Source organism: Podarcis liolepis (genome assembly GCF_965112155.1).
Source record: "Podarcis liolepis genome assembly, chromosome: 14".
Taxonomy (NCBI): Eukaryota; Metazoa; Chordata; class Lepidosauria; order Squamata; family Lacertidae; genus Podarcis; species Podarcis liolepis.
This window is the reverse complement of record NC_139569.1, coordinates 41,243,907-41,259,909: the sequence shown is the minus strand read 5'-3', so window position 1 is coordinate 41,259,909 and position 16,003 is coordinate 41,243,907. Positions and strand designations below refer to the sequence as shown.

Genomic DNA, 16,003 nt, shown 5'->3' with positions numbered 1-16,003 from the left:
TACTTGCACTTTGATGTGCTTTCGAACTGCTAGGTTGGCAGGAGCAGGGACCGAGCAACGGGAGCTCACCCCATCGCAGGGATTCGAACCGCCGACCTTCTGATCGGCAAGTCCTAGGCTCTGTGGTTTAACCCACAGCGCCACCCATGTCCCAATGGGGGAATTAATGGACAATTAATTACTATAATAATAATATATATATATTATTTATACCCCGCCCATCTGGCTGGGTTTTCCCAGCCACTCTGGGCAGATCCCAACAGAATATTAAAAACACAATAAAACACGGAACACTAAAAACTTCCCTAAACAGGGCTCCCTTCAGATGCCTTCTAAAAGTCAGATACAGTGGTACCTCTAGTTACAAACATAATTTGTTCTGGAGGTCCGTTCTTGACCTGAAACTGTTCTTAACTAGAGGTGTGCTTTCGCTAATGGGGCCTCTTGCTGCTGCTGCTGCTGCACCACCGGCACACGATTTCCATTCTCATGCTGGGGCAAAGTTCTCAACTCGAGGTAACTCTTCCAGCTTAGCGGAGTTTGTAACCTGAAGCGTTTGTAACCTGAGGCGTTTGTAACTTGAGGTACCACTGTAGTTATTTCCTTGACATCTGATGGGAGGGCGTTCCACAGGGCGGGCGCCACTACCGAGAAGGCCCTCTGCCTGGCTCCCTGTAACCTCACTTCTCGCGGTGAGGGAGCCACCAGAAGAAGCTGGACCACAGTGTCCAGGCAGAACAATGGGGGTGGAGACGCTCCTTCAGGTATACTTCTTCATGCAGCATATAAAATATGGAACTCACTCCTACGGGAGGCAGTAATAGCCACCAACTTTAATGGCTTTAAAAGAGAATTAGACAAATTCATGGAGGAGAAGGCTAGTGATGACTATTAGGCCATGTTGGCAATGGTCTGCCTCTATGGTCATAGGCCATAATGCTTCTGAATACCAGTTGCTGGAAGCAACAGGAGTGGAGAGTGCTCATTACTCCAAGAGAAATTAAAGGAGAATTTTCATCAACGAGAAACTGTGATGATTTGACAATTTGGGTAGGACTGTAGCTCAGTCTTAGAGTAACTGCTATGCATGCAGAATGTCCCAAATTCAAACCTCAGCATCACCAGGTAAGGCTAGGAAAGATTTCCTGCTGCTTCTTCTTCTGCTTCTTCTTTCCTTTTTTTTTTTTTTGAAATAATTTTAATTTTATTTTATAATCAAAAAGTTATAATAATACCAGATATATAAACATATATTGCGTTTTCTCCCGACTTCCCACCCTCCCCTCCGTGGGTCCAATTGTCAACATTTTCAACTACATATTGTCTCACAATCCATGCACAGTGGTACCTCAGGTTAAGAACTTAATTCGTTCTGGAGGTCCGTTCTTAACCTGAAACTGTTCTTAACCTGAAGCATCACTTTAGCTAATGGGGCCTCCCGCTGCCGCCGCCCGATTTCTGTTCTCATCCTGAAGCAAAGTTCTTAACCCGGGGTACTATTTCTGGGTTAGTGGAGTCTGTAAACTGAAGCGTCTGTAACCCGAGGTACCACTGTATTGGATCTCTCCATATTTGTCCATAGTATTTGTTACATTACAGGTGTTGTTAAAATCCTGCTAATGTTTTTATCTGCTGTCAGAGCTGCTTGAAGATCCTAGCTCACAGAGGATCACGCTAGCCAGCGATCATTAAGTAAAAGTCTTTATTGAGTTACAGTTTCCATTCTCACGCTGCTGCGCGCAACTCTACGTCTAGTAGCTAGATCGGCGAGGCTCCGTCTGAGTCTCCGCCCCGTGTGCACCAACTTAATATCCTAGCCCGGCTCCACCTTTTCCGCCTGACTGTCCTCCTCTGGGTCCCTCTACCCCCCGGGGTCTCTTCCTTCCGGGATTCTTCTGACGCTGACCCCCCGGACCCTCCTGTCTCCTTGCGCCGGGCTTTAGGACCTGGCTCCCTTTCCGGGCTGCTTACTGCGTCACCTTCCTCTGCATTTGAACTTGGCGCGCGCGCCCAACCTTCCACTTTCCGCTTAACCGTTTCTTCGCTCCCCGATGGAGGTGTGGCCACTCCTGACTCGTGCCCTCCCTCCTGTGGTGAGCTGCCAGCGCTTGCCCCCTGGCTCCTTTCCTCTTCCCTGCTCTCTGGCGGTGACGCTGGTCCCGATTTCCAACTGCTCTCCTCTGAGTCCCCTCTGGCTCTATCTTCCTGGGGTGCCCCCCTGGAATCCCCCCTTGCCCTGGCCACTGGTGCTCCTTTCTGTGAATCCTCTGATTCACTGGAAAGACTCGGAGATCTCGGGTCGTCGTCATCACTCATCTTTTCTTCTGCCTCCTCCCCTTCGCTCTCTGTTTCCTCCCTTGCCCTTGCCTCTGCTCCTAAACCCCTGACATCCATCCCCCCCTCGAAGCCCCCCATTCCCCCCTCCCCTCCTTCCGGTGCTGGAGCTGGGTGCTGCTGTTGCAAAGGGACGAACGTCGGATATCGTTCGCTTCCCGTGGCGGGTCTCCATCTGAAGTCTCCCGGGTCTTCCTCCCTGCTCTCGTCGACGACGGTCACCTCCGCTTCCATCTCTGTGCCGCCGTGCTCGAAACCAGGGTCGTCCCCGAAAATGTCCATGTCCGTCTCTCCCTCACTTCCTCCTGGCGGCGTTGCTCGTCCTGAGCATTCCAGCCACTTTCTGCGGAACTGCTCCTCTGGCCTATCGTCCCACCAATACGAGGGTTCTGATGCAGATCCCGAGGGTGACCCCTCCGGGGAACGGACGTCTCGTGTAGGGTCCTCGTCCGAGTCGAACCCCCGGAACGTGCTGGCCGAAAGCGTGGGCGTGAAAAGCCAGTCGTCGAAAAAGTCTGCTGGCATAGGTCTATGTGGGAAGAGGGCATGAAACTCGTCTTTGAGCAGAGGTTCGTCCAAGGCGTAGCCCGGCACCCAGCTGTTCGCACTGGCCGGGGTGCCCTCCTTGGCGAGAAAGTATTCTACCCCCTCTTCCCCCCATCTGGAGTCCAAAATCTCCGTGACTTTGTTGATGCGCTCCTTCTGTGCCACTCCCGCGTGCCCTGTTCTGTCTCTGACCGGACTCGGCGCCGTTCCGGGTTCCTGGAACCTGTGCGGTGCCTTGTAGGGAGTGAGCACCGATCTGTGGAATACCGGATGCATTCTGGAACCCTCCGGAAGTGCCAGTCTGAAAGCTACCGGGTTGACCTGCTCTTCGACTTGGTAGGGCCCCAGTTGTTTATGCCCTAGCTTCTTCTTGGCCAACGACCTGGCCGGCACTGCGTGGGCTGCTAACCAGACCCAGTCTCCCACGTGGAGCTCTTCGCCAACCCTTCTGTGTTTGTCCGCTTGTACCTTGTATGCGTGCTTGGCCAGCTCCAGGTGGCGCCTCAGCTGATCGTGGACTTCCTGCAGCTCCGACGCGAACGCATCTGCTGTCTGCGGCTCCCCCTCCCCCATTCTTTCCAGTCCCGGGAAGGTTCTGGGGTGCCTCCCGTTGTTGGCGAAGAACGGCGTGACCCCCGTGGACACGTGCTTCGTGTTGTTGTAGGCGAACTCAGCAAGCGGCAGGTAATCCACCCACGTCGCAGGCTGTTGATTTGCATAACATCTCAGGTACTGCTGCATGATGGCATTGACCCGCTCCGCTTGCCCGTTGGTCTGCGGGTGTCTCGCCGACGCCAGGTTGATCTTGACGTTCAGGAAGCCCATCAGCTTCTGCCAGAAATTCGAGATGAACTGCCGCCCCCGGTCGGACAGAATAGACCGTGGCAGACCGTGAACCTTGAACACGTGGTCTATGAACAGTTTGGCGGTTTGCTCCGCCGTGGCCACCTTAGCACACGGAATGAAATGTGCCATCTTGGAAAACAGGTCCACCACCACCAGCACTGCCGTCTTGCCCCTCGAGCTGGGCAGATCCGTGACAAAGTCCAGGGCCACCCTTTCCCAAGGTTCGACCGGAGTTTGCAGCGGTTCCAACAGTCCGGCCGGTGGTCTGTGCACTGGCTTGGCCCTCTGGCAGGTGTCACACCTCGCCACGTAGTCTGCGACCTCCCCTCTCATTCCAGGCCACCAGAAATCCCTGGCTACTAATTCCACCGTCTTCTCCTTGCCGAAGTGCCCGGCAGTGGGCGCGTCGTGCATCTGCTGCAGCACCTTGGCGCGAAGGTCGTCTCCCGGCACGTAGATGGCCCCTTTACGGATGAGCAAACCATCTCGTAGCTGGAAACCGTCGGCCGCTGCCTTGCCCCTTTGCACCTCTGCCATCTTTGTTTGCGCGAAGGAGTCATCCTGCAACGCTCGTCGCACCGCCTCCAGGTCCACGGTTGCCGCAGCGCACGCCCACACTGTTGGTGCGAAGATGTGCATGGCGGCTGCTGGCGTTGCGTCCTCCAGATACTGCGGCTTACGGGAGAGAGCGTCCGCCATGATGTTGGTGTCCCCCGGGACATACTCTATGCGGAAGTCGAAGTTCGCAAAGAACTCAGCCCAACGTATCTGCCTCTGGTTTAGGAACTGTGCCGTGCGCCAGTGCTCCAGATTCTTGTGGTCCGTGCAAACCTGCACCGTGTGCTTGGCGCCGATCAGGAAGTGCCTCCACGCTTTGAACGCTGCATGAATGGCCAGCAACTCCCTGTCCCAGATGGTGTAGTTCTGCTCGGACTTGCTGAGCTTCCTGGAGTAAAACGCTCCCGGTCGCCACACCCCCTGCGGGTCCTTTTGCAGCAGGACCGCCCCCATGGCTCTGTCCGAGGCGTCTGTCTCCACCCTCATCGGCCTGCTGGGGTTGACGTGAAGCAGCTGCTCTTCCGACGCGAAGAGACGCTTGAGTGCCTGAAAGGACTGCTCCGCCTGCTCTGTCCAAACGAACTTCTTTTTCTTGGAGCTAAGCGTGTCTGTGATGGCCGCTGTCTGCATAGCGAAGCCCTTGATAAACTTGCGATAGAAGTTCGCAAAGCCGACAAACCGTTGGACCTCCTTCCGGTTGCGCGGACTCTTCCAATCCAATACCGCTCGAACCTTGGCGCTGTCCATGGCGAGCCCCTTGTCAGACAACTTGTAGCCCAGAAAATCCACCTCCGTCACGTCAAATTGGCACTTCTCCAGCTTGGCGTAGAGCCTATGCTGCTTTAGCCTGCTCAGCACTTCCTTGACGTGTCCGTCATGCTCCTGCTGCGATTCCGAAAAGATCAGGATGTCATCTAAGAAACAGACGCACGTCTTGTAGAGAAGTCCCGCCAACACGTGATGCATGAAAGCTTGAAAAACGTGGGAGCCATTTTGCAATCCAAAAGGCATAACTCTATATTCGTAGGTACCCAGTGGCGTGAACATGGCCGTCTTCCACTCATCTCCCTCCCGCATGCGAATGAGGTTGTACGCCCCTCGCAGGTCTAACTTGGTGAACACTTTTCCCTTGCGTACCTTTGCGAGGAGGTCGTCGATTTGGGGCATGGGGAAGTCCGATGGCTTGGTCCCATTGTTTAAAATGCGATAGTCCACTACCAGTCTTTTGGGGGGCGTGTCTCGCTTTTTAACAAAGAATACAGGACTGCCCCCCGCTGCCTTGGACTCTCGGATGAAACCGCGCTCCAAATTATGATCTATGAACTCTTTGAGTTCCTGCAGTTCGTCCTCTGACATGGAATACAGTTTCCCTTTAGGCAGCGCCGCCCCCGGCAGCAGGTCAATTTTGCAGTCATATGGTCTGTGAGGGGGTAGCCTGTCTGCCTCCTTCTCGCAGAAAACTTCCAAAAATTCTGCGTACTTGTGGGGAATCGCTTGCAGCGTGCCTAGCAGCAGCTGTGACTCCTCTTCCTCTCCTTCCTGCCGGGGCACGATGCAGTGTTCAGCACAAAAGGAAGAGCCGAAGATCAGCTGCCTCTGGTACCAAGCCAGCGTTGGGCTGTGCTTGTCCAGCCAACTCATTCCCAATACAATGGGCGTATCCGATAGTTGAGTGACATTGAAGCTGATGATTTCTTTGTGATTCCCAAGTCGCATCGCCATCGGTGGCGTCTGCTTCACCACTTGCCCCCCTAGCAGCTCCCTGCCATCCACCGTGACAACCTGCAGGGGCAGTGTGGCCGGTAGCAACTGTATAGCGTGTTTGTCGACAAAGTCCTGCCCTATAAAGTCCGCATTGCTGCCCGAGTCAACTGTGATTGGCACGTCCATGGTGATTCCATTGGGCAGCTGGAGAGATGCGGTGAGCCTCACTACTGGTTTGGGCGGGAGGGGGTTCACGGGCTGTAAAAACTCTGGGGACTGCGTCACTAACACGTCTGGCTGGGCCCCAGGGCCTCTTCCTCCAGCCAGACTGCGTCGTTTCCCTGCTGTGGTCCTCCTTGCTGCGTTGCTGCAGTCACCATTGCTGAGGCTGCAGTGAGCTTGTGGAGCCTCTGGGGACACTCTTTCGCCATATGCCCTGGCTCCTCACAGACGTAACACTTCCTGTTCCCTCTAGGAGGCTTCGCTTTCACTGCTGCCGGTGCTAGGGCTCTGGTTGCTGACTGAGCCCTTGCACCTCCAACCTCCATAGGTTCCACTCCTCCTCCTGGCGGAGGCGTGGATTGCGCACGCGCTGCTTCTCTGGGAAGGAAGGAGGAGCCCCTGGCTGGTTCGCGCCCTCCACGCCCTTCGTCCCTGCTCCACGGACGGTCTTCCAGCCGCACCCCCACTGCCAGTGCCCTCTGAACGACCTCCTGGGTGGTCCGGGGTCTCTCCCCCCTCGCGATCTCATCTTTAATCGAGCTGTGCAGCCCCTCCCAAAAGAGGTCTCTTACAGGGGCTGAATCTCTGTCCCATTCCAGGGCACTGACCAAAGCGAAAAAGCGGGCATGGTACTGCCTCACGCTGGCCCTCCCTTGCCTTAGTCCATGCACCTCCTTCCGGGCAAGATCCACGTCAATGCTTGATAAAAAACACCCATCCATCGCTTTAATAAAGGCATCCGCATTTTGGAGCGCCGGATCCTTATCTCTCCACAAATTGCGCAGCCATGCTTTAGCATCCCCATGCAAATGGGACATGATGAATCCCACTTTCTCTTGCTCATCTCTAAAGTCTTTATTCAGCAGTTGCAGTGCGCACAGTACGTCTGCTCTAAAGTTGGGATACTGTTGCAGGTTCCCATCGAAGTGAGAGACCAGACCGCCTGTTCATCTCGCCAACCCAATTCCCTCCTGCCTGGGTGTCTGCTTTGTCAGCACGTCTAACCTGACCTGGAGATCCCTGCAGGCGGCAGCTGCCTCCTCCTCTCTCTTCCTGGATGCGAGAGCCTCGGCATTCAGTTGTGACACTGCTTTTCTGAGTTCCTCTATCTGCTGCTCAGCCGTCATGTCGGCTGCCGTTCGTGAGCTCGCTAGTAGGCACCTGCTTCTCTCCCCTCCTCGAGGCTGTAGATGCCCACAATTATGAGACGGAGCCTACTGTCAGAGCTGCTTGAAGATCCTAGCTCACAGAGGATCACGCTAGCCAGCGATCATTAAGTAAAAGTCTTTATTGAGTTACAGTTTCCATTCTCACGCTGCTGCGCGCAACTCTACGTCTAGTAGCTAGATCGGCGAGGCTCCGTCTGAGTCTCCGCCCCGTGTGCACCAACTTAATATCCTAGCCCGGCTCCACCTTTTCCGCCTGACTGTCCTCCTCTGGGTCCCTCTACCCCCCGGGGTCTCTTCCTTCCGGGATTCTTCTGACGCTGACCCCCCGGACCCTCCTGTCTCCTTGCGCCGGGCTTTAGGACCTGGCTCCCTTTCCGGGCTGCTTACTGCGTCACCTTCCTCTGCATTTGAACTTGGCGCGCGCGCCCAACCTTCCACTTTCCGCTTAACCGTTTCTTCGCTCCCCGATGGAGGTGTGGCCACTCCTGACTCGTGCCCTCCCTCCTGTGGTGAGCTGCCAGCGCTTGCCCCCTGGCTCCTTTCCTCTTCCCTGCTCTCTGGCGGTGACGCTGGTCCCGATTTCCAACTGCTCTCCTCTGAGTCCCCTCTGGCTCTATCTTCCTGGGGTGCCCCCCTGGAATCCCCCCTTGCCCTGGCCACTGGTGCTCCTTTCTGTGAATCCTCTGATTCACTGGAAAGACTCGGAGATCTCGGGTCGTCGTCATCACTCATCTTTTCTTCTGCCTCCTCCCCTTCGCTCTCTGTTTCCTCCCTTGCCCTTGCCTCTGCTCCTAAACCCCTGACATCTGCTTACAGTGGTCTCCTAAATAAATTGTACCTTTTCCCCATTCTTTCTTAAAGTTTTTGTCTTCTTGGTTCCTGAACTTTCCAGTCAGTTTTACCATTTCAACATACTCCAACAGTTTAATTTGCCATTCCTCTCCGGTAGGGACTTTGTCTCCTTTCCATCTTGGGGTGAATAACATCCATGTGGCTGTTATTACGTACATAAAAGATTCCCTGCTTCCCTGAAAAGCAACTGTCAGTGATTGTAGGCTGGACCAACCAGGATCACTGGTGGAGGAAGAGGGGTGCGGTCGGTGCGGCCCACCCCGGGTGTCATCCCTTGGGGGGTGACATCACTGCGCCACCCCCCTGGGACACTCGCTGTGGATGGTGCCCCCCTGAATGCTGGCCCCGCCCCATGGGCAGTTAGCCCCACCCCCAGATGCACAGCATGTGCACCACTCCGGGTGCCCGAGCAGCTAGCTCTGCCTCTGACCAGGATGACTTGTTATAAGACAGGGCAGCTTCCTAAATTCCTAAAACCACAGCAGCTACTGTTCCCTGTCTCTAAATTTGCTGCCCCCAATTTGTCAAACCCAGAGGCAAATGAGGGATGCAACTGAGCACCATCCTGTGCTGGTCCTGGGGGGGGGGTTACCATGTGGCGTGGTCTAAGTCTGGTCCTAGGTCTAAGCTAAGGAGGCTGTCCATCAGGGGTGAAGCGAGGTCCAAAGCGAGGAGTCAGGGGTGGTCAGGAACTCAGGAGAGCAGGTCAGGGTGCCGGCAGGAACAGGTTACCAACGATGTTGCTCCCGCAACCTGGGTCTGGGCAGGCTGGCTTTTATCTCCTCTGAGACATAGGGTGGCCTCGGTCCACAGGTGACTCGCCTCCCCTGGCCTGGAGGTGAGCACTCCTCCTGAGAGAACTTAGTTCCCTCCACCTCTCTGCCCTGATTCTCTGCAGCTCAAGAGAAGCTGGAGGGTTACTGGACCCAGAGGCAACCTCACCTTCCCCTGACAGGGCTGGGAGAGGAGCACCTGCAGGCAATGGGTCCTCGATCATCTCCGGAGCCAGAGCGGATTCAGCTGGTGTCTGCTCCTGAGGATCCGGCACAGGTGCGGGCCCTTCAGATTCAAGCCCCTGCCCCGCCTCAGCCGGCCCTGGAGGTGGGGACTCCTGTGCAGGCTGGGATTCCTCAGGTTCAGCCTCTGAATCAGTTTCCCAGGCCATCACACATCCAAAGCAAAAAGGGTTTGGAATTAGGCCACTGTTTCAATGCCTCGGGCCATCCCAAACTAAAATCTTTTCCCACCTTCTGGGGGAAGCGACTGCTGAGCAGTGATCTGATACATCTAAGTCCAGACACCCACATAACAAACACTCTGTCTTTCTCTGTGCTATATAGAACAAGTTCATAGTTTGAAAGATATGAAATGATGAGCAGTAGTTGTGTAACCCAGTCTACGAACTTTGGGTAGGCTAGGCTATCTTAAAGAACACATAAACAAATAAATAAAGAGACCCGGGGGAGTCATCCTGCATATGCACATGGGCTTTCCTTATCTGAAGGCAGCACCTGGGGTAGATGAGACAAAGCGAGGAGAGGACAGAATGCAGAGAAGCTGATTGGGGCTGTGCCATACTTACACTTAAAATGTCAAATCACTACAGAAGTTTAAAATATGACCCAGGATCCGCCTACCTTTGAACAGCAGGACATGAGTCTTTCAAATCCTATTTGAAAGATAGTCACATCAAGAATTAACTGCTCAGCACACACACGGAGTATCATGCAAGGCTATAAATGAGCAGACCAACTTTTTATAATAAAAATGACAGATTTCTGCGTGTAAGGTGTATTTTTTAAAACCGTTTCTTGAAGCTTAAAATGTCATAACAAGGGTAAAGCTAACAAGAGGGGAGAATGTGTTCTCGCTTCAGTTCAGAAGTCTGCCAGCTTCTCACACCACTCTCCCTGCCCACTTCCCACTTAAAGGTTGTATTTTAGACCTGGCAGAAAAGGGATGTTTTTGACTGGGCAGTAATGATCCACAAGGCTAAGGAGTAAACCCTACATAAATCCAGAATGGAGTCCCTAAGATGGTTGGGTAGTGCTTTGTAACTTTAAGCAGTGCCTTCCAGCAACTCCTGCAGCCAAGCTGGTGCAAAACATATTGCTCTGCTTTCCTTTGGACCACATCAGCGATGCTGAGAGGGGAGTCTTCCTGTTTAGGGAAGTTTTTTATGTCTAATGTTTTATTGTATTTTTTATATTTTGTTGGAGGGATGCGGGTGGCACTGTGGGTTAAACCACAGAGCCTAGGACTTGCCGATCAGAAGGTCGGTGGTTCGAATCCCCGCAACGGGGTGAGCTCCCGTTGCTCAGTCCCTGCTCCTGCCAACCTAGCAGTTTGAAAGCACATCAAAGTGCGAGTAGATAAATAGGTACCGCTCTGGCGGGAAGGTAAACGGCGTTTCTGTGTCCTGCTCTGGTTTGCCAGAAGCGGCTTAGTCATGCTGGCCACATGACCGGCTGTACGCTGGCTCCCTCAGCCAATAAAGTGAGATGAACGCCGCAACCCCAGAGTCGGTCACGACTGGACTTAATGGTCAGGGGTCCCTTTACCTTTTCCTATATTTTGTTGGAAGCTGCCCAGAGTGGTTGAGGAAACCTAGCCAGATGGGCAGGGTATAAATAATAACTTATTATTTATTATTATTATTATCTGGGCAGCCCAGGACCGCCATACATACTGCCCAGACTTGCACCCCGGGGAGGTCACTAATGCAGCTAATGCAGCAGTTTGGTCTCACCCTCCAAAGGTGCACTCCATTGTCTCTCTGGACAGATGGATGCCAACAAGTTATCGCATACCTTGGGTCCAGAGAAGGCTTGTTAAAGAAATGACTGCCCTACCACCTCCTTTAAGGCAGCAGGAAACACCCCCTGATACGATTTCTGTCTTGAAACTACTTCCTGCCAGTTCATAGCTTTGCATAATATTTAACCTGTTCAATAGCTCTTGCTCACCATTTTGTGACAATCTGCTTGATCCTAATAAAAGTATTGCCCTACCAAGGATTTTGAACCAACATGACTATTTTGCTTGGGGGTTGGGTTCCTTTTTCATCAAACAGATTACTGATGAACAGCCCATCCTAAATGGCCAGGAGATATCTCTTTATGGGAGCTAATTCTAGGGAGAGGGGGGTTTTTTGCTACCAAAAACTCTCTTAAGCATTTGAAACTACAAAGCATCAGAGTGTTGGAATGCCATTTGGAACAGACAAGAGATACAGGAAAGAAAGATAAAGGAAAAAGCTAAGAGTTGGATGACAACAGCCTTAGCTTCTTTTTCACGAACATCTGAGCACATGTGAACAACCCTAATAACAGCTCAACACCTGTATACACAGGTACACAGACTCTGCACTTGTTGAATATTGCATGTAACTCACTATACGAGCGTACAGCTCAACTCTTTCTGTACCCCAGCTGCAAAGATTCTGCACTCATTGAATGTCTTCTTCTTCTTTGGTGATCACTCATAGCCTAGCAAGATTGTCTTCCATAAACACGGTTTTAACAATGTGTCCGTAAGTGACTGTGGACGCCAATTCTGGACCCACACGTCCTTCCAAAGTGTGGACATTGGTTTCTGGGCGGGAGTTGATCATGGTGAGGGTTTGCCAAGCGTGCCTTCCTCTTAGCACGTTTCTCCCTTGCATCCCGAGTTCAAGTGTCTTCAAAGCCCATGACACCTTTGGTAAAGGCTGTTCTCCAACTGGAGTGCTAGCAGGCTAGTGTTTCCCAGTTGTCAGTGTTTGTACTACATTTTTTTAGATTTGCCTTGAGAGAGTCTTTGAACCTCTTTTGTTGACCACCAGTATTACCCTTTCCATTTTAAGTTTGGAATAGATTAGTTGCTTTGGAAGACGATAATCTACACATACACAACAGGACCATTGAATGTAACATGTGAACAACCCTCTGTTGTCTGATCATTCTCTCTCTCTCTCTCTCTCTCTCTCTCTCTCTGGGGTGTGATGTGCAGTAGTAGTTCTGCTACCTTCTGGAGTACGTTTTGTCTCTACTGATGTTCTCTATTCAGGGCTGGGGAACCAGTGGTCCTCCATCTGTCAGTGCAATACAACTCCCATCATCCTTGACAATTGGCCATGCCAGCTTGGGCTCATGGGAGTTGGAGTCCGACAACGTTTGGCGGGCTAACAATCTATATTTTATTTCTGTAATAAGAGATAGTTTCTGTCTTTATTTAAAAGATTTATAGACTGCTTTTAAAAAAAAAACCTCTTAAGAAGTTTACATAATGTACAAAAGGAAATACTACAAAAACGCCATAAGTCTCTCTCCAAAGAAACCAAAACCAGGGTAGCTCTCCCCCTCTGGACTGTAGCTCTGCATGTAGAAGATCCTAGATTCCCCCCAGCCTCTCCAGGGAGGACTGTGAATATTCAAACCCTGGAGATCCACTGTCAGTCAGATTAGGCCATGGATAGGCAAACTAAGGCCCGGGGGGCGGATCTGGCCCAATTGCCTTCTAAATCCGGCCCACAGACGGTCTGGGAAACAGCGTGTTTTTACATGAGTAGAATGTGTGTTTTTATTTAAAATGCATCTCTGGGTTATTTGTGGGGCATAGGAATTCGTTCATTCCCCCCCCCCCAATATAGTCTCATTCCCCCCCCCCCACAAGGTTTGAGGGACAGTGGACTGGCCCCCTGCTGAAAAAGTTTGCTCACCCCTGGGTTAGGCAATTCTGAGCTAAATGGATCATTGGTTTGGCTTGGTAAAAGGCAGCTTCCTATGTTGCACATTTAGTTTTACAATTTAGAATATTCATTTAAACAACCTTAAAATGTCAGTGACTTCCCTTCTTCTCTTTCCATGGTTCATTTTGCATATCATAAATCCCTGCATGTTTATGCATAAACTAAACCATTCAGTATTCCATTATTACACCCATCAAAACTTGTTGACACTGTTGAATCTATCTTAATGCTGCCAACGTTTTCAAGTGTACACAATTCCCCCCCATATAATCAATAAACGTTTCCCAGTTTTCTTTAAACGTATGTTCTTCTTGTTCTCTTGTTCTATATGTTAGGTCTGCAAGCTGCGCATATTCCATCAGTTTAAGTTGCCATTCTCCTTTCGTTGGGACCTCGCTTGCTTCCTATGTTCTTAAATCAGGCCTGGCCCTACCATTAGGCAGCCTCCCTGATACAAGTTGCCCATTTCAGCTGCCAAGCCACATGTCTCTTTTGCTACTATTATTATCACAGAACTCATGATCTAAACACTGTGGATATGAAACCACCTGCATCAAAGAGACAGATTGATATCCAAAACCGGCCCTGTGTGTTTGAAGGCTGCTGGGAAAACCAGAGCACAAGCTTGAACCAAATCAAAGCGCAGCTGCTCTTTTTCTCTCTCTTCCCATTTAAAATCATTATATATTAGCAGCAGCAAATCTGGTTGTTGGCGAAAGCTCAAACAAATGGCACGTTGCCAGTAAAATAAATAAAAAACCACAGAAAGAAAGAGGAAAACAGGCTTGGCGGAGTCTCCCATCTGTCACTAAAATTAGCCATGGCTCCAGGTTTCTGCACCATCACGTTGGTGTCATAATTGCCTCAGATCACGGTATCGACGCCATCTCGCCGTAACAGAATCACACAGCCGGCCACGGCAAGCATGCAATCAAAGCAAATATATTACAGCTCTAATTCAGGAGGGGAAAGGGGGTTAACAAAGTGAGGAAACTGATCAGAGGTGGAACAAATGAACAGTAGATTGACTCCTGTCACGTTGCATTATGCAAACTGGGCCATTTGAACAGGGTCCTCTAGATTAGGAATGGCCGGATCCTGCATGTACAGTGGTACCTCAGGTTAAGTACTTAATTCGTTCCGGAGGTCCGTTCTTAACCTGAAACTGTTCTTAACCTGAACCACCACTTTAGCTAATGGGGCCTCCTGCTGCCACCGCGCCACCGGAGCCCGATTTCTGTCTTATCCTGAAGCAAAGTTCTTAGCCCGAGGTACTATTTCTGGATTAGCGGAGTGTGTAACCTGAAGCATATGTAACCTGAAGCATATGTAACCCAAGGTACCACTGTATTAAGAATATGGGAAGAGGGGGTACATTCTCCAGAACAAACCACCTCCTCTGAGGTTGGGGAGTTTTTCAGCTCCTTACATGACATGTATTGTAAAACAGGGATTGCCAACCTTTTGTTTTTTGACCAGCAGGGGCATTAGAAATTTTGAGGAAGTCATAAAATGGGGTGTGGCATACAAGTGTGGCCTATGGTTGCCGTGTAGACAACCTCTGTTTTGTCCTCCCTCTTTTGCATCTGGAGGGTGAATTCTGTGGGCAGGATATATATTAATCAGCTCTCCTTTGGCTCCTGGCACTGCCAGTCACCATATTTTAACACACACACACCCCAAATAGCGCTGTATCATCATGTTGCATTGTCCCAAGGGGCATTGGTGGGGAGGGGAGATGGTGGTTTTCAATTGCTTTCACACACACACACACACACACACACACACACACACCCTAAATGATGGTACCTGGGGGATTGTTAAAGATGGTGAATGGCGGAGTAAACAGCTGAGAAAGAGCTGTTTAATTTAATGCCCACGCCCTCAAAATTCAGCCCACACACTGAACATTCCCCACATGCTTTTGCAGCTTCTGAAAGGAAAGAGGAAAGGAACCTCACCTCTATTTATTTAATGGATTTATACCAGTGGCGTAGCAGGGGGGCAGGGGTCCGTATCCCTGGGAACAGGATTTTTAGGGGGAGTGAGCCAGGCATCCCCATGCAGGGATCACCGTCCCATCTTGCCTGCTGCTGGCGGTCTATGGAGCCCGGAGCCTGGCCTGGCCCAACCACTGCAACCCCCTCGCTGAATGACAGCCTGGCTAGTGTTGGGGGGGCAGATTTGCCCGCCAAGGGTAGCGTTGGCCAGCTGGGCTCCTCCTTGCAGGGCTGAGCTGGAGCACAGGCTCCACGAACCCTCCCTGCCCCCTGCATGCATGCCCAGCTGCGTTGGCAGCAAGGGCTGACCTGGCGCGGTGGGTTCTGTTGACCTGTTCTCCGCTCCTGCCTGGCACAGGGCACAGAGGGTTCATGGAGCCTGTGAACCAGCTCAACGCTGGTCACTGGAGCCAAGAGCTGCGTCAGCTAGGCAGGCTGCTCCCTGCACAGGCAAGCAGGGGCGCAGTGCAGCCCTGCTTGGCTCCAGTGGCCAGGGCTGAGGTGGCGCATGGGCTCAGTGAAACTCAAGATGGCATGGATACTTCTCCACATTTTATCCTCAAGCATCTTATCCTGTGAGGCCGGTTAGGCTGAGAGAATCCAGGGGTGGGAAATCTTTGTGGCTGTGTGGGCCAACTTTGGCCCTTGGATGGGGATAGGTAAAGGTAGAGGTCAGGTAAAGGTCCCCTGGATGGTTAAATCCAGTCAAAGGCAACTATGGGTGTTGGGTGATAACACCGAGGCCTGGTGCCTGCCCCCAACGCAGCGTCGCCCGGGATTCTTCGCTCCGGTCTCCCGTCACGCTGATGTGGCCCACATGAGCACACGATGAGCAAAGTTCAAAACAGAAGCTCAGCCTTGAGAAGTAACATCGAAGCCTAATTTATAGCAAACTAAATCAAACGTAACAGAACAAAGAAAACATGGCCTCTCTCTCTGTCTTTCTTCCTTGGAGAGAGGACTGCAAAAGCTATACAAAACGTTACAGCGTATCTCAATTTCTGCTCACAAGACTCCAACAATCAGTGCTGGAATGTAAACAG

At 51.7% G+C, this 16,003-nt stretch overlaps 1 protein-coding gene across 1 annotated transcript in view; it reads right to left on the bottom strand.

Annotated features, from left to right (window-relative positions):
* Positions 1-16,003, bottom strand: part of LOC310693470 (NAD(P) transhydrogenase, mitochondrial-like) — a 963,907-nt gene that overhangs the window by 21,693 nt on the left and 926,211 nt on the right. The window contains exon 21 of the transcript XR_014519180.1: positions 2,382-8,185. The gene's annotated coding sequence lies outside the window, so the exon portion shown is untranslated. The remainder of the gene's footprint in view (positions 1-2,381; positions 8,186-16,003) is intronic.